Here is a 13799-nt window from a genome sequence, read left to right as displayed (position 1 = left end):
TCACTTTTGGCTGTTATTCTGTACAAAGCAACCCTGGGATTATGTTGATAGAAGGCAGATAAAAGAGAATAGCAGGTAGATGAAACGGGCGCAAGTCTGTAAGAGTTCTAGAATACAGGAAATGGGTAGCCTGCATTGGGAACTATGTAAGAGAAGGGAAACTAAAACATTAGCAACCTAAAAAAAATTGGTGCAAGAAGAGGTCAGCTGCTCACTGAAAGACTTCAGCAGGAAAGTAGATGGCATCAACGGAAAAAATGGAAATTGATGCTGAGCTCCAAAACTGTGAATCAGAGATTTCCTCACCTGTCCAAGATCAGATTATCTAAAAGTGGAGATACAGAGAGACATCTGGAATTACTGTGAAGGGCAATAGAGTAAGAAGCAAGGTCTATACAGTCTCTTTCTTGGCTATCCAAAGGCTTAATTTCCTAGTATCTCCAAATATATTCCTTCTGGAAATTCACAAAATCTCATATAATTCTCCAATTTTGGAATAGATTTGAAATAATAAAATATGACAGTAAAATTTTGAAACCATGTGCCCTGCCTTGCCTGCTTCTGCTCAGCTTATTCAGAAAAAGAGGAGGAAAGAGGTAAGTGAACGTGACCTTCATGGCCCTCTAGGACTGACTTCTTTTTGGAACATAATCAGAGAGCAGAATTGGGTGGTATGGAGCTCTCTAAACGCAGCTTGTTTAAGTATCCAGTGTATTTAAATACTAGTATGAAGGCAGTAGATGAACTAATACATACCCCTGCAAGAGAAAAACTCAATTCAAACCAAGTTGTGGGGGGATTAGCGAGGGGGGTACTGCTCTCACCTGACTGGCACAATGTAAGGGTATGTGGCACATCTCCTGGGTGAGGACACAGCTACAACAAGGACCTTACCCATTAAATGCAAACATTGTAACCTAATTATACCCGCATATTAATCTGAAGTTTAAATAAATAAATAATAATAACTACCAAAAAAGAGAACAAAATAGATTTTAAAAAGCATTTTTTATTATTTAATCTCAGCATTTAAGCAAAGATCTGATGATTCCTTTCCTCTTTCCGAGTGTGTTCCTAAATTTGTTATGGATGGATACTTATTTAAAATTAGTTTTAGTTGTGATTGACAGCTGGAGGCTGATGCTTTTGTCTCATCAACTTAGAAGCCATAGTTTGGAAACTGTGGTTAGCACAGGAGAAAAAGCTATCACGCATTCAGGGGAGGACAGCAAGTCCACCTTCCTAGCAAGACCAGGTCTTGAAATTATTGTCATGGAGAAGGAAAAGCACAAGCCATTCTGTGAAGAGTTCTGAAGGATATTCGGTTCTCCAGGTAGTCTACCATTCATCCCCTAACAGGAAGGGAATTGCTCTGAAAAACAGCAAGTTAAAATCAGGAGCATTATTTGAAATTATACAAATTCCATTTCACATTGTCAGTAATTTTTTTAATTCTGCTATTCTGGTCATACAAAGAAACCATCCCAAATGTGTGGGCTACTGGCTATTTTTTTACGTAGTTTTCACACATGTTTTTCATTTCGTAAAATTAGTATTTGTTGCCTTAAAATTTAGCAATAGAGACAAACAAGAGTATAAAAATTCACCCTACCTATTTATCGGTATGTCAACTGTGTCCTTTCAGTACACTCTTTGTGCATATGTAAGCTGACGTTATAAAACTAGAATTGTTGAATACTGGTTTTTAAAAATAAAAAGATGCACTGGGTTTTTTTATCGACATATCTTCAATGTGTTTCTTTATCCTTACATATTCTTAGAAAGTTGGTAAGAAGTGAAGCAATTTACAATAGCAAAAATGGCTGGAAAAGAGGCAAATGCACCAAACTTTTGGACACTGAAGGCAGCTGGATACGTGGTAACCCATTAGCACCTACAAGAAAGCTGAATCCCAGGCAGAGATGGGGAGCCGGAAATAGTCAGCGGGACTGGGTTGACAGTGTCAGGTGCCACCGCAGGGACGTGATGGGAACAATAGTAAGAGGCTTGTGTCAAAGTCTGTTAAACCTCATAGATTTATGTCTCCCTTGTTCAACTACTTAACAGTCTCTTCCTTACGTGAGTCTCATGCTCTGAAGAGGATAATTCAGAAGGTTTCTGCACAGGAGGACCGGAAGAATAGATGCCGTTGGGGCGCATGTCCAGGTGAGAACTCAGAATGCAGTGTGGGTTTATGACAACGAAGGGTGGAATCCCTGAAGTTCTTTTCCTACCACACTTACATTCTCCAGGTATTCCCTAGAGCATCTAACCAGGAGATACATGACGATATTTACTGGAGGGTTCTTCACAAAAACGTAAACCATCCCGGACAGATCAGACAACAGTTACACAACAGTAAACAAGCTCCACCCACAGTCAAAGTTTACAATCAGCATTTTCATTGGCTCTCACTTGTTTATGTGTGAACTGACAACCAAGAATGACTTGCTGAGGAAATCCTCTAAACAAAGACATCAAAAGGTGGCAACTTAGCAGAAATAAACTATGAAGAAAAAGAACACTTTTCCTTAACTTTTATTTTGGAATTTCCACTCTAAAGGTGAATAAATAGGGCAGGGGACATTTCAGCACACTCGTGTGCTCTCTCTATCCCTTAGATGCTGAATCATGACCTTTCACTCCTAAGTAATTCAGCCTTTATGTCCTAAGAATAAGGGCTTTTCCTATGTAATGTCATTTTTGCATCTAATAAAATTACTAATCCTATAATATCATTTACCATCCATATTTGTCTTGCAAGTGATTTTTAATTTTGTGGTTGATTTTTATTACCTTATGCAATCAGATGTTATGAATTGCATGTTATTTTTTTTTTTTTTTGTCTTTTTGGGCCTTTTAACAGAGAGAAGTTTCTCTGCCTTTTATTTTTCATGACGTTTAGTTTTTTCAAGAAGTCTAGACCAATCGCCTCATCCATAGGGCACCCTGTATTCTAGATTTGACTGTTTCACAAAGATGTCATTTAACTTATTCTCATATTTATTGTGCTCTCTGAATATAGATATACTCTATAGATATATTTGTTGTCTTTTGGTTTAGAATTTATATGTCCTACCATTAAGAATAATTGATGATGCTAAATTTGGTGATTTGCTGAAGGTGGTTAGTGCCAGATCTAAGAGGAGAAACATTCAGGAAGGAAGCTATCATTAAATAAAGAAGAAAGGTAGGCGAAGATTGTGAAACTCTGAAGTAAGAAGATAATGCTCTTACAATCATTAAAGATTATTGAAAATGTCAGATAGTAACTCTTACAAACAAATGTATAATAGCAGACGGTACCAGCCAGTAAAAAGTGGGGCAAATAAAATTCAGTTGATCACCTAGAGAGTAGAGCAGGAAAAATGATTGAGTAGGAAAATAAGAGTGAAAAGATAAACAAGTTAAATAAAGAATCCAGGTGTTGTAACAAATGACTAAAATGACTTTCAGACTAAGTAGGGGAAAAATGGAGAAGATACAATTATTAACAAATGATCCAAAAACTTTCCTTGAGTTTAAAATCTGTTTCCAGATAAAAAGTGTTTCTAAGGACCTGAAATAATACATATTGATTTTTCCTCTGTATTTGATCTATTAACCTGCCTGTACTATGTGAGTGTATTTATTACAGCGATAGATAGCAATACAAGTTAACAGTAAGTAGGGCGTGACCCTCTCCATTCTTCTGTTCAAATTTTTCTTGATTTTTTTTTGTTCATTTAAATTTCATCATGATATTTGGAATCATTTTGAAAAATATGTCCTCCCCCAAAGCCTATGTACATTATAATTGAAAATCCATAAAATCTGAGTCTCCATGTTACCTTTAGAATGATGAGTTTCCCTGTTGGGTCATTTATTTTATTATGTGCAAACAAATCATCTTTTGTAACCCCTGCTGGTTTTGATGGATGAATTATCAATAAATCTTACAATTTTGAAGAGTTAATTTGGGGTCTTTTTGTAAACTTTATACTATTATAGATGGTATTTGTTTTCCATTATATTTTCTGTATTAATACCTCAGACATAGATTCATGAGAAAAATGAAGGAGGCCAACAACACAGAGAAAGAAAGATACACACACACCCCCAAGCACATTAGTTGGCTGCTCCCAGGGAAAACTTGGATTACATTTGATCTGCCCATATCAGAGTGTGGATCTGGTTTAGACTGGTACTGAGGTCGCAGGTGGCTCCAGACTGAGGTAATTCTGCAGGGACTCCCAGATAGACATGATTTCGTATGCTGGTTGTGATAATGTCCAGCATTTCACAATTGGCTAAGAGTTTAGCTTGCAAAAGTAGCCATTAAGATAAGACTATCTTCCTCTTAAAAGTCAATAAATGAAGGACATAAATTGTCATAAAGAGCAGTAATGGAAATTGAAAACTAAGAGGGGAAGGAGGTGAAAGATAAAAATCTACCTTTCAAGTACAATATACACAACTCTGGTAGCAGATACACTGAAAGCCCTGACTTCAGCATGGTACACTTTATCCAAATTGCAAAAAACACTTGTACGTCTTACATGTTTTGAAATTTAAAACTAAAGAAAACTGAAAGATATCTTACCTTCTCGACCATTTAACTTCACTGCAGAGCAGTTCTTCAGGTAAACATGGACCAATACGGTTCTCTGCCCCCCCCTTCTTGTTTGTAATTCTCAAGAAAAACTTAGGATGTACTGGGAATGTAACACCCTGAGATAAGTCAGGGCTGGCTGGGACAGCCCAGGCTATATTCCAGCCCCTTCTAGCAATAGGACCTACTTCAGTGCTTTACCCAGCATGTCATGTGACCTCAACGTATAAAACCCAGTATAAAATACTGAACCCTGAACAGAGAATCAAGTAGAGCATGAGCAGTGGGACTCCATCCACACTGGGCAGCTTTCCTGATCCTTGGGGGACTGCAATTCATTCTAGGTTTCTGTAGTCACTTACTGCCTGTCTGTAAGTAATAAACTTAGTTCGTGTAATTGGTTATATACATGGATATTCTGTCTCACTGAACTTAGACAAATTGGCGGCCAGGACATAGTTATCCTGCTTTGCACATTAGCTTCACATGGAAAATTATAGCTCTACGACTCCATATCCTCTGTTATGTTATCTTTCTGAACAACATTTTGAAACAAAATAGTGTAATATGTCCAAGTAAAACCACTGCTTTGGGGAATATGCAAAATCATCTTAAACTTTATCCTTTAATATTTATTGAAACAATTAAATTTAATATCACTTGGATATATTTTTTAAATACTGAAAAAGCTTTAAGAGATAATAGTAACGATTTCTTTTTTTAATCTTTGTCTTAAAATTTTGGTTATAGTTTCATTTTTTTCTTAATAAGTCTACTATTGACTCTTTCTGGATTAAAAAAAAAAGAAAATTAAGATTCTAAAGAAACAACAAAGGAATGTCAAGGAAAGGGCACAACTACCCCATTCTCAGGAGTATAGTTTCTATTCCAATTTAACGCTGAGTTTCAAAACAAAATGTATTTTTATATTTTCTACATGAAATAATGTTACAACCATCAACATCTTCTGAGCTTGTTATAACTTTCAGACACAAGCTTCATTTGAAGTTTGGTTAAAAAACCAGGAACAATGGCCAACCTTAATATGTAGTGTGCAGCTTATAGGAAATTTTATTAACAATCATAGCAGAGCAATAATGCCATTAATAATGAAGTGTTCTATTTCAGTGGTTCTCAACCTTCCTAATGCCACAACCCTTTAATACAGTTCCTCATGGTGTGCTGACCCCCAACTGTAAGTAAACAATGAAAATAATTTTATGGTTGGTGGTCACCACACCATGAGGAACTGTATTAAAGGATCGCGGCATTAGGAAGGCTGAGAAACACTGTTCTATTTAGAATCTGGAACATTCTTCCATCAAGGGGGTGGATGTGGGAAAAGGGTAATTCAGCCTGAGTCTGTCTCAAAATCTTCATCTCTTGTTTGTTGCACTTGTATTCCCTTGTCAGTAACTGGATGAATGCTGGGAGCCTCGAATGGAATCTTTTTTTTTTTTTTTATTGAATGGTAACTATGTACATTAATGTACTTCTGGGGTACAGTGTGGGGGGTTGTCACACACAATCTGAAATACTTCCATCAAACTGGTTAACATAGCCTTCATGTCATTTGCTTAGTTACTATTCTAAAAAGTTCACATTCTACTCTTAGAAAGATTCACTTGTACCCTTGTAAGATAAACCTCAGAAGTGATCCCTCCAATCCCCCTCCCTCCTCATTCCCCCTCCCCCTCCCTCCCCTCTCCCCATATTCCTAGGCTGTTATTAGGTTATAGCTTTCATATAAAAGGTATAAATTAGTTTCATAATAGGGGTGTGTACATTGGATACTTTTTCCTCCATTCTTGTGATACTTTGCTCAGAAGAACATTCTCCAGCTCCCTCCATGTGAACATGAAGGACGTAAAGTCTCCATCCTTCTTAATGGCTGTGTAGTATTCCGTGGTGTTTATTTCTGCAGATTCCATGTTGTTTGATGCTCAGTTTCTGTTGCTTGCATTTTGAATCTCCTGCTTCTTTCCCAGGTTGGCCTTTCAGCCTGCTCCTTCTGTGAGTGGTCTGAAAGTTTCTCCTGCCCTTTCCCTGCTTTTCACCATCTTCATCTTCTTCAGAATCAGAGGTTGCTGGAAGTGCTGTTTTAATTAAATGTTTCCTTTTTGATTCCACCATCTTCTTCCCACCTTTTTTTCCTGGGGTGGGTGGGTCTGGCTGTTTTCTTGGCTTATCTTCTTTCTCCCGACCCTCTTCATCCTTTTTCAACTGCTTTTCCAGTTGTTTTTCCTCTGGCCTGTTTTTCGTACTTTTGTCTTCTTCAGTAACCAGGTCCCTCTCAAGGACAGGGCTGCTTCACCGTTTTGGGTCTGCCTCTTGGTTTTGGAATCTTCACTTTTGTAGCTGCAGGTCCTCCTCTTTTTTAGCTCACGTTTAGATTCACAGATGTTATTCCTATTGTCAGTACTCCCACTGCCTCGATTTCCACTTGTTTTCTGCCTTTTTGTCTCTTCTGGTAGCTTTGGGTGGCTGTATCAATTGCTTTAGTCACATGCTCATTGCTGACTTTTTTTTCATAGTATCTTCCTTTGAAACACTAGTTTCTGTTTCTTCAACATCAGATGATGTGTTTGATTCTTTTTTTTATTCTTTAGTAAATCACAACTGTGTACATTAATGCATTTATGGGGTACAATGTGCTGACTTGATATACAATGTAGAATGTGTACATCTAACCGTATCTGTTTGATTCTTTAGTTGATACCTGTTGACTTGAAAATTTCACTTTCCTATTTTTATCTATCACCCATAAACCTTCATTAAAACCTCTTCATTTATTTGGTTTGCCATAGTTTTCTGAGTAAGAAAATACATCCTTTGGTCCTAAAAAAGCAATCTCTTGAGTCTCAAAAAAGACAATGGGTAGTTTGTTTGTGGGAGGCTTTACAGCTCCATCAGGAACTTTGTCTACTCTCAAGCTGGCCAGTGAGGATAACCTTTATTCTTGGCAAAGATGAGGTCTCCAGGTTTGAAATCCTGGTCGCATTTCTGGGTCCTTAAGTAACAATTTCTTAATATTCCCAAACCATAAACACATATCTATTTTTTTAAAAATCTCCAAAAAAAAAGACCATCTGACTTATTTTCTTGCTTTTTTACTTACACTTGGGGACTAACAGATCCTTAACTTTGGTTACCTCTTTGTTTAAGTGTTTTTGTGGTTAATGCATTCAGAGGGACATCAGGTTTCTAAACCCCAAGATATTGCATTTCAAAGATCTTTATTGCACATAAGCACTGAGCTTTGTGGCATCATGATTCTATGTAAATAATTTCCACTTTCTGGAAGATAATTCTGGCAATAAGTTTATTTTGTATGGATATTTATTTTTATTTAAATATATCTGGGAATGTACAAATGTAGAAATAGATATCTTACATTGCTGAGAAGCAGAGAAGCCTACACTTTTAATGTACCAGTCAGCTGAGTAGTGAACATTGTACCCAATAGGTAGTTTTTCATCTTGAACCCCTTCCCAGCCTCTCCCTTCTTAGTGTCCACTGTCCATCAAGTCACTATATTTAACCATGCATGCCCATTGTTATCTCCAAATTATAAATGAGTACGTGTAACTCTTTGTTCCTAAGTTAGTTAGTTTAAAATAATGGGCCCCAGGTCCATCCAAGTTGCCACAAAAGACATATTTCATTCTTTTTCATGGCTGAGTAATATTCCATGGCACCAATAAACTCTTTGTCCAGTCACCAGATAGTGCACATTTTGTATATCTTTGTGATTGTAAATTATGTTGTGATAAACATGGTTGCAGTTTTCTTCTTTATAAGATAACTTCTCCTTTGGGTAAACCCCAGTAATTAGATTGTTGAATGGAATGATAGATCTACTTTTAGTTCTTTGAGTAATTACCATACAGTTTTCCATAGAGATTATACTAAAATTTCAATCTATTAATGAAATTGATATATTTAAGCCTTCTATTACTTGAATCAATTTTGGTAAATATTTTCCTGGGAAAGTATTTTCTTTCAGTTTTTTTATGTGCTACAAGCTAGTGCTGTGTATAATATTTTTATGTACAACTAAATCTAAAACTTTCATATATGTGACTGTGTCTCCTATCTTATTAATAATAGTCCATATGTTTGTGTATTCCCCTTTGCTTATCATGCATATTGGAAACTGGACAAATAGGACCAGATGAGAAATACCAGAAAGATCTAAGGATAATACCACTAGAAGTTAGGAAAATTAGATAGTCTATAAACTTTTCAAGGTGAGCAAGAATTCTCTGCACTGTCAGGTTGTTATACACATGGAACATCCAAAACAGATGCACATAGATGTGTATTCCTCCCACACTCCTGCCTGGGGAAATGAGATAGTGAGAAGGGGGATACAGCCTATCAACTACTGAATATAGCACCCTAACAACCAATAATGATGGGATAAGGAATCCACTGAATAAAAATGGACATTCTTGTAAGTGAAGTATTTCAAGAATGGAAAATCAAACACCACATGTAGTCAGTACTAAATTGGAACTAGTGATTAGCATTTTTGTGCCCATATGGAAGTAAAAGTCAATGTAAATCAAATAAGGGGAGCGTGGAGAAGGGCTAGGGCAAGTTCATGCCTAATGCCCATATTCTGGGTGAAGGGCATATTTACAATATCAGCTTAAAATGTACAGATGCACATTATGTGACCACACGGTTATGTACCCTTGTAATACTCCAAAATAAAAAAATAGACCAAAAAAAGAAGAAGAAAAAGAAAACACCAGGAAAGTAAAAAATAGAAATAAAAAGCCAATTGTGACCATTCAATAATATAATGGAATCTGTGCACCATTTTCCTTGCAAAAGATACTTTATGCTCATTCTTGAAAAATTAATAAGATGAAATTAAAATGAGTAGGTTAGACAGACTAAATATGTCAGTAACATGGAGTGTGTGCCAAAGTTCACAAGCTTTGAAAGCAATATGATCAATTGTGTAGTCTCAGATGCTTCTGTGTACTGTGATGCCCAGATAGATAAATAGTGGGAGGAGAACAGGCAGTTGTCTTTCTAAATCACCATCACAGACCTAGAATATGTCAACAAAAAAGAAAGGAGGAAAGAAAAGGAGAGGAAGAGGAAGAGGAAGGTGGAGGGAGAGAGTGTGTGTGAAAGACAGAAAGTGCAAAAAGATTCAAGATGTGGTATGAAGATGGAGACCAATATGAAACAGAGAAGGAATTTTAAAAGTGTAAAAGAAGACCATATGCAATTTGTTGGCAACTAATTTGAAAGCTACAGGAAAAGAATGATTTCTTAGCGCAATATGTATTTCTAAAGCTATCTCAAAATGTATCAAGAAAAAAATATCTTTTTATAAATGAGATTCAGATGCCTATCTAGGAAAGCATCACAAATAAAGAGCTTCACAGCTAAACCCCAGATGGCCATTGGTAAATTGATGGTTCTAATAAAATAGGCCCTAGAAAAGCATGATGATTATTATTAATTCATTTTGTGAGAGTACCATGTTTTTAATTAAAACTTTATAAAAGTGGTATAAAAACGTTATCATCAGAAAATCTCATTTGCAAACATATGCATACATTATATAAATATCAACAGAAAGAATCCAGCAAAAATCACAATTGTAACATGTCCCAGTCAGCAGATAATGCATACTTCAGGAATGATAGAATGGCTTGATTTCAAATATTAAAAAACAATATTGAAAAAAAAACATTATAATATCAGTGGGAGTTAGAAGAGAAATTTCATAGATTTAGCAACCTTTCTCAAACTTTTATGAAAATTCAATTTATAGTTGATTCAATTATTGCATCATAGATTTTTAACCTATATTGTTAGGTAGATAAGTGAATATGTATTATTAACAAGTACAGTAATTTATAATTGATCCTTGTATCACATTCTTTTTTGTCACCCAAGTTATTTGTTGATTTAGATCTTTATTATTTTAGAAATTAATGTTGCTACTCAGGTTTCATCTGGCTTAGACTTGTGTGGTATATGTGCTTTTGTCCTTCTATCACTAATATTGTGTGTGTGTTTATAAGTATTGGCATGTATCATAAAATTCTTTGTTTAAATTTTTTGCTTTTTTTTTTTAATTTTGACATTCTCAGTCTATTGATTACTGAGCTAATCCATTTATGTTTACTACACTTACTGCTGTTGTTGTAGGTCTTATTTCATTCATTTTATTTTCTTATTCTTATTCTCCACTGGATGCCTACTATTTTTCTGCTACTTTAATATTATATAATCCTTATGTCTGCTATGGATTTTGTCCCCCTACAATTCATCATGTATTATAGCCCTAACCCCTAATGTGGCTGCATTTAGAGACTGGGTCTTCAGTAGATAATTAAGGTTAAATGAAGTTCAAAGTGAGAAGCCCTAGTTGATAAGAACTGGTGGTCATGTAAGAAGAGAAATATTTCTCTCTCTCTCTCTCTGTACCTCTACCCATATCCCTGTGTCTCTCCCTCCCCACCCTCACCCCACACATCACACACCAGAGGCCATGTGAGGACATAGCAAAGAGGCAGCTGTCTACAAGCCAGGAAGAAGTCCTCCCTGGAACCCGACCATGCTGCACCCCCATCTCAGATCTCCAGACTTTAGAACTGTGAGAAAATAAATTTCTGATGCAAGGCCACCCACTCTGCGGTATTTTGTTATGGCAGCTCCAGCTGACTAATACAATGCCTTTCTCCCACTCTTCCCCCACAGACATACATTTGACTCAGGGAAAACAGTGGAGTTCCAGTTGGGATAAAGGGGATGAAAGGACACAGCATAAAGCATTGCTCCAGAACCCTCTGATTTTCTGGCACTGTCTCCATTACGGAGTCTCTGCCAGGTGACTTTCCAGTGTAGTGATCCTGGAAAAGGGCCTGATCTGTTTCCTATTTCATATGACCTCAAGCTGCTGCATTTCTCTAACATCCAGGCTATTCTTCCAAAGTGACTGACTGCTAATTGGATCCGCGTGCTGGGAGCCTGTGGCAATCCAGGGGGCTTCTCATTGCAGGGCTTTCTTTCCTGGGCTGGGAAGGGGCTGGGAAGGAGGAAGGGGCTCGCACACAAAGACTTGAGGACACAGGTATCATGCAGAAACTAAAATGACAAAGATATCACATACTCCTGGGCCTCTGATGACTGAAAATCAAAAAGGTTTCCTGCATTAGTTCTGAGGGTACAAAAGCCTGTCTCTGTGCCAAGGCAAAATATTCATTTTGCATACCTTATTGTCTTACCTTCTTTCTGCTCTGGAGTTCAAAAAAAATGGTAATATCCAGTTCATAAACAGAAGATGTTAAAATCTAGTACTATCCCAGAATCTATAGATTTCAATAAACTCCCCAGGAACTGCCAGATAATACAATTATGCCTTCTCTCTCAAGTGAAAAAGAAGACAAATCCATGGGGCATTATGGTTACTTTCCCATTATTATCCCATCTGGTATAAGAAGTATTGGATATAGCAACGGGAAGGGGTAGAAAAATGCTTTGCCTTCAAAGGCTTTTCTATCTAGGACAATGCCAGTACATAATCATTTTGAATATTTGTTGAAAGGCAGTAGCTGGTATCAAACATACTAATTGAGAAGTTACTATTATGCATGCAAAATGGCTTAAAAGTAATTGATTAGTATTTCCACAGAAAACTGTAATTTTAATCTATTTTCAAATCAACCAAAGGATGAAGTCAAAGCTTCCTTTGCGTCTAGCAGATTTTATGTTAATTTTTTTCTTGTAGTGATTACTGAGCCTCCATCACATAATGTTACCTGTCTTTAAGAAATATGCAGTTTTATGCAAACAAGTAAGAGGGAAGGTAACAGATTTTTTTTTTTAAGTTTTTAATTTTTAATTAGTATGGGTACAGAATATTTATATATATTTCTAGGATACACATGATGTTTGATACAGGTAGGCTATAATAATCAAATCTGGGTAATTAGGGTATTTATCATCTCAAGCACTTATCACATCTTTGTGTAAGAATTTTCCCACTTAAAGTATAGTTTTTCTTTCCTTTTTGTTTTCTTGATGAAAACTTTTATGATCATCATTGTGAGTTTTGCAAATATATTATTTTCAGGAAATCTGAAGAAGAAAGTTGAAGAAGAACTCCATTGTGTAGTTTGTATGTTCCTAATAATGAAAGAATTCTTGGGAGATGAAGTGCTGAGGGTGGCTCTGAGCCTATAAATGTTACAGATTTTGGTGGCTGAGTCATTAAAACAAAATTTACTTTACTCAACATTTTTTGATGAATGTCAGTATTACTTTCACAGTAGATAAGATTCTGCAGTTGAGGAATTTCGTAAATAGTTCCAAAAGAGTATTCATTTCCCTTTAGTGGACATCAAGTCATGGATACTATATACAAACACAGCAAATAAGAGTAAAAAGTGTCAAAAGAAGAAGGGAGAGTTTCACTATCACAAACACTAAATTTCATTCTTTTCCTTTGGGCCAGTGATTAAAAAGTCAAACATCCAGGGCAAGATCTTAATTGGAAGTATGGAGCAAGGGATTATAGAAAATATACAACTCTTGTATTTCATATATTTTTATAAAGACTCTTGAAGCCCTTTAGAGAACCAATACTTTTTTTCCATTTGGGAAAATAAGGCATATGGGGGTGGGTGTTTCTTTTACTTTGGAGAACCTTTGGTTTTGGAGAGCTAAGAAAGACCAAGAATCCTGTAGTCAGTTTTCAAACTGCCTACACCTGCTTCTAGTCTCTAATGATCGACTTCATTCAATCATCAGCCTAGTTTTCAGGATAGCTTAAATGAATAATGTGGGAGGGCAGAGCAGGGCCTGTCAGTTCCTCTCAGGAAATCAAGCCTGGAAGCCAAAAAGGTGAAAATGACTGCTCATAACTCAGTTATAAATGAGATGCTCATGGCTCTAGAGGCTGGACTTTCATCAATAAATATAAGTTTCTTCTGCTTCTAATGCAAATAAGTCATATGGTAGTATCTTCACGTCAACTTTGATGATGGAAGTTGAATTACAAAAGAAGTTCCATCAAATTACACATTTCTGAGAATGATGGCGGAAGATATTGCCCAGTTGATTATCCATGACATCCCAGGCCTTGCTAGCAAAAGCAGGAATGACTCTTTATTATCCAACTTATTAAAACCATCACTTTTTGGCTTTTTAAATGCTTGCCAGTTTAGAACAGAAT

General features: G+C 36.3%; 1 pseudogene; it reads right to left on the bottom strand.

Moving 5' to 3' along the window:
• Positions 1 to 6503: 6503 nt before the first annotated feature.
• LOC100959439 lies at positions 6504 to 11436 on the bottom strand (annotated as a pseudogene).
• Between the last annotated feature and the right edge of the window lie 2363 nt (positions 11437 to 13799).

This window comes from Otolemur garnettii, unplaced genomic scaffold, assembly GCF_000181295.1.
Source record: "Otolemur garnettii isolate 467f Iridium unplaced genomic scaffold, OtoGar3 scaffold00049, whole genome shotgun sequence".
NCBI lineage: Eukaryota > Metazoa > Chordata > Mammalia > Primates > Galagidae > Otolemur > Otolemur garnettii.
Note: the sequence above shows the minus strand (reverse complement) of the source record. Positions and strands in the feature narration are given on the sequence as shown.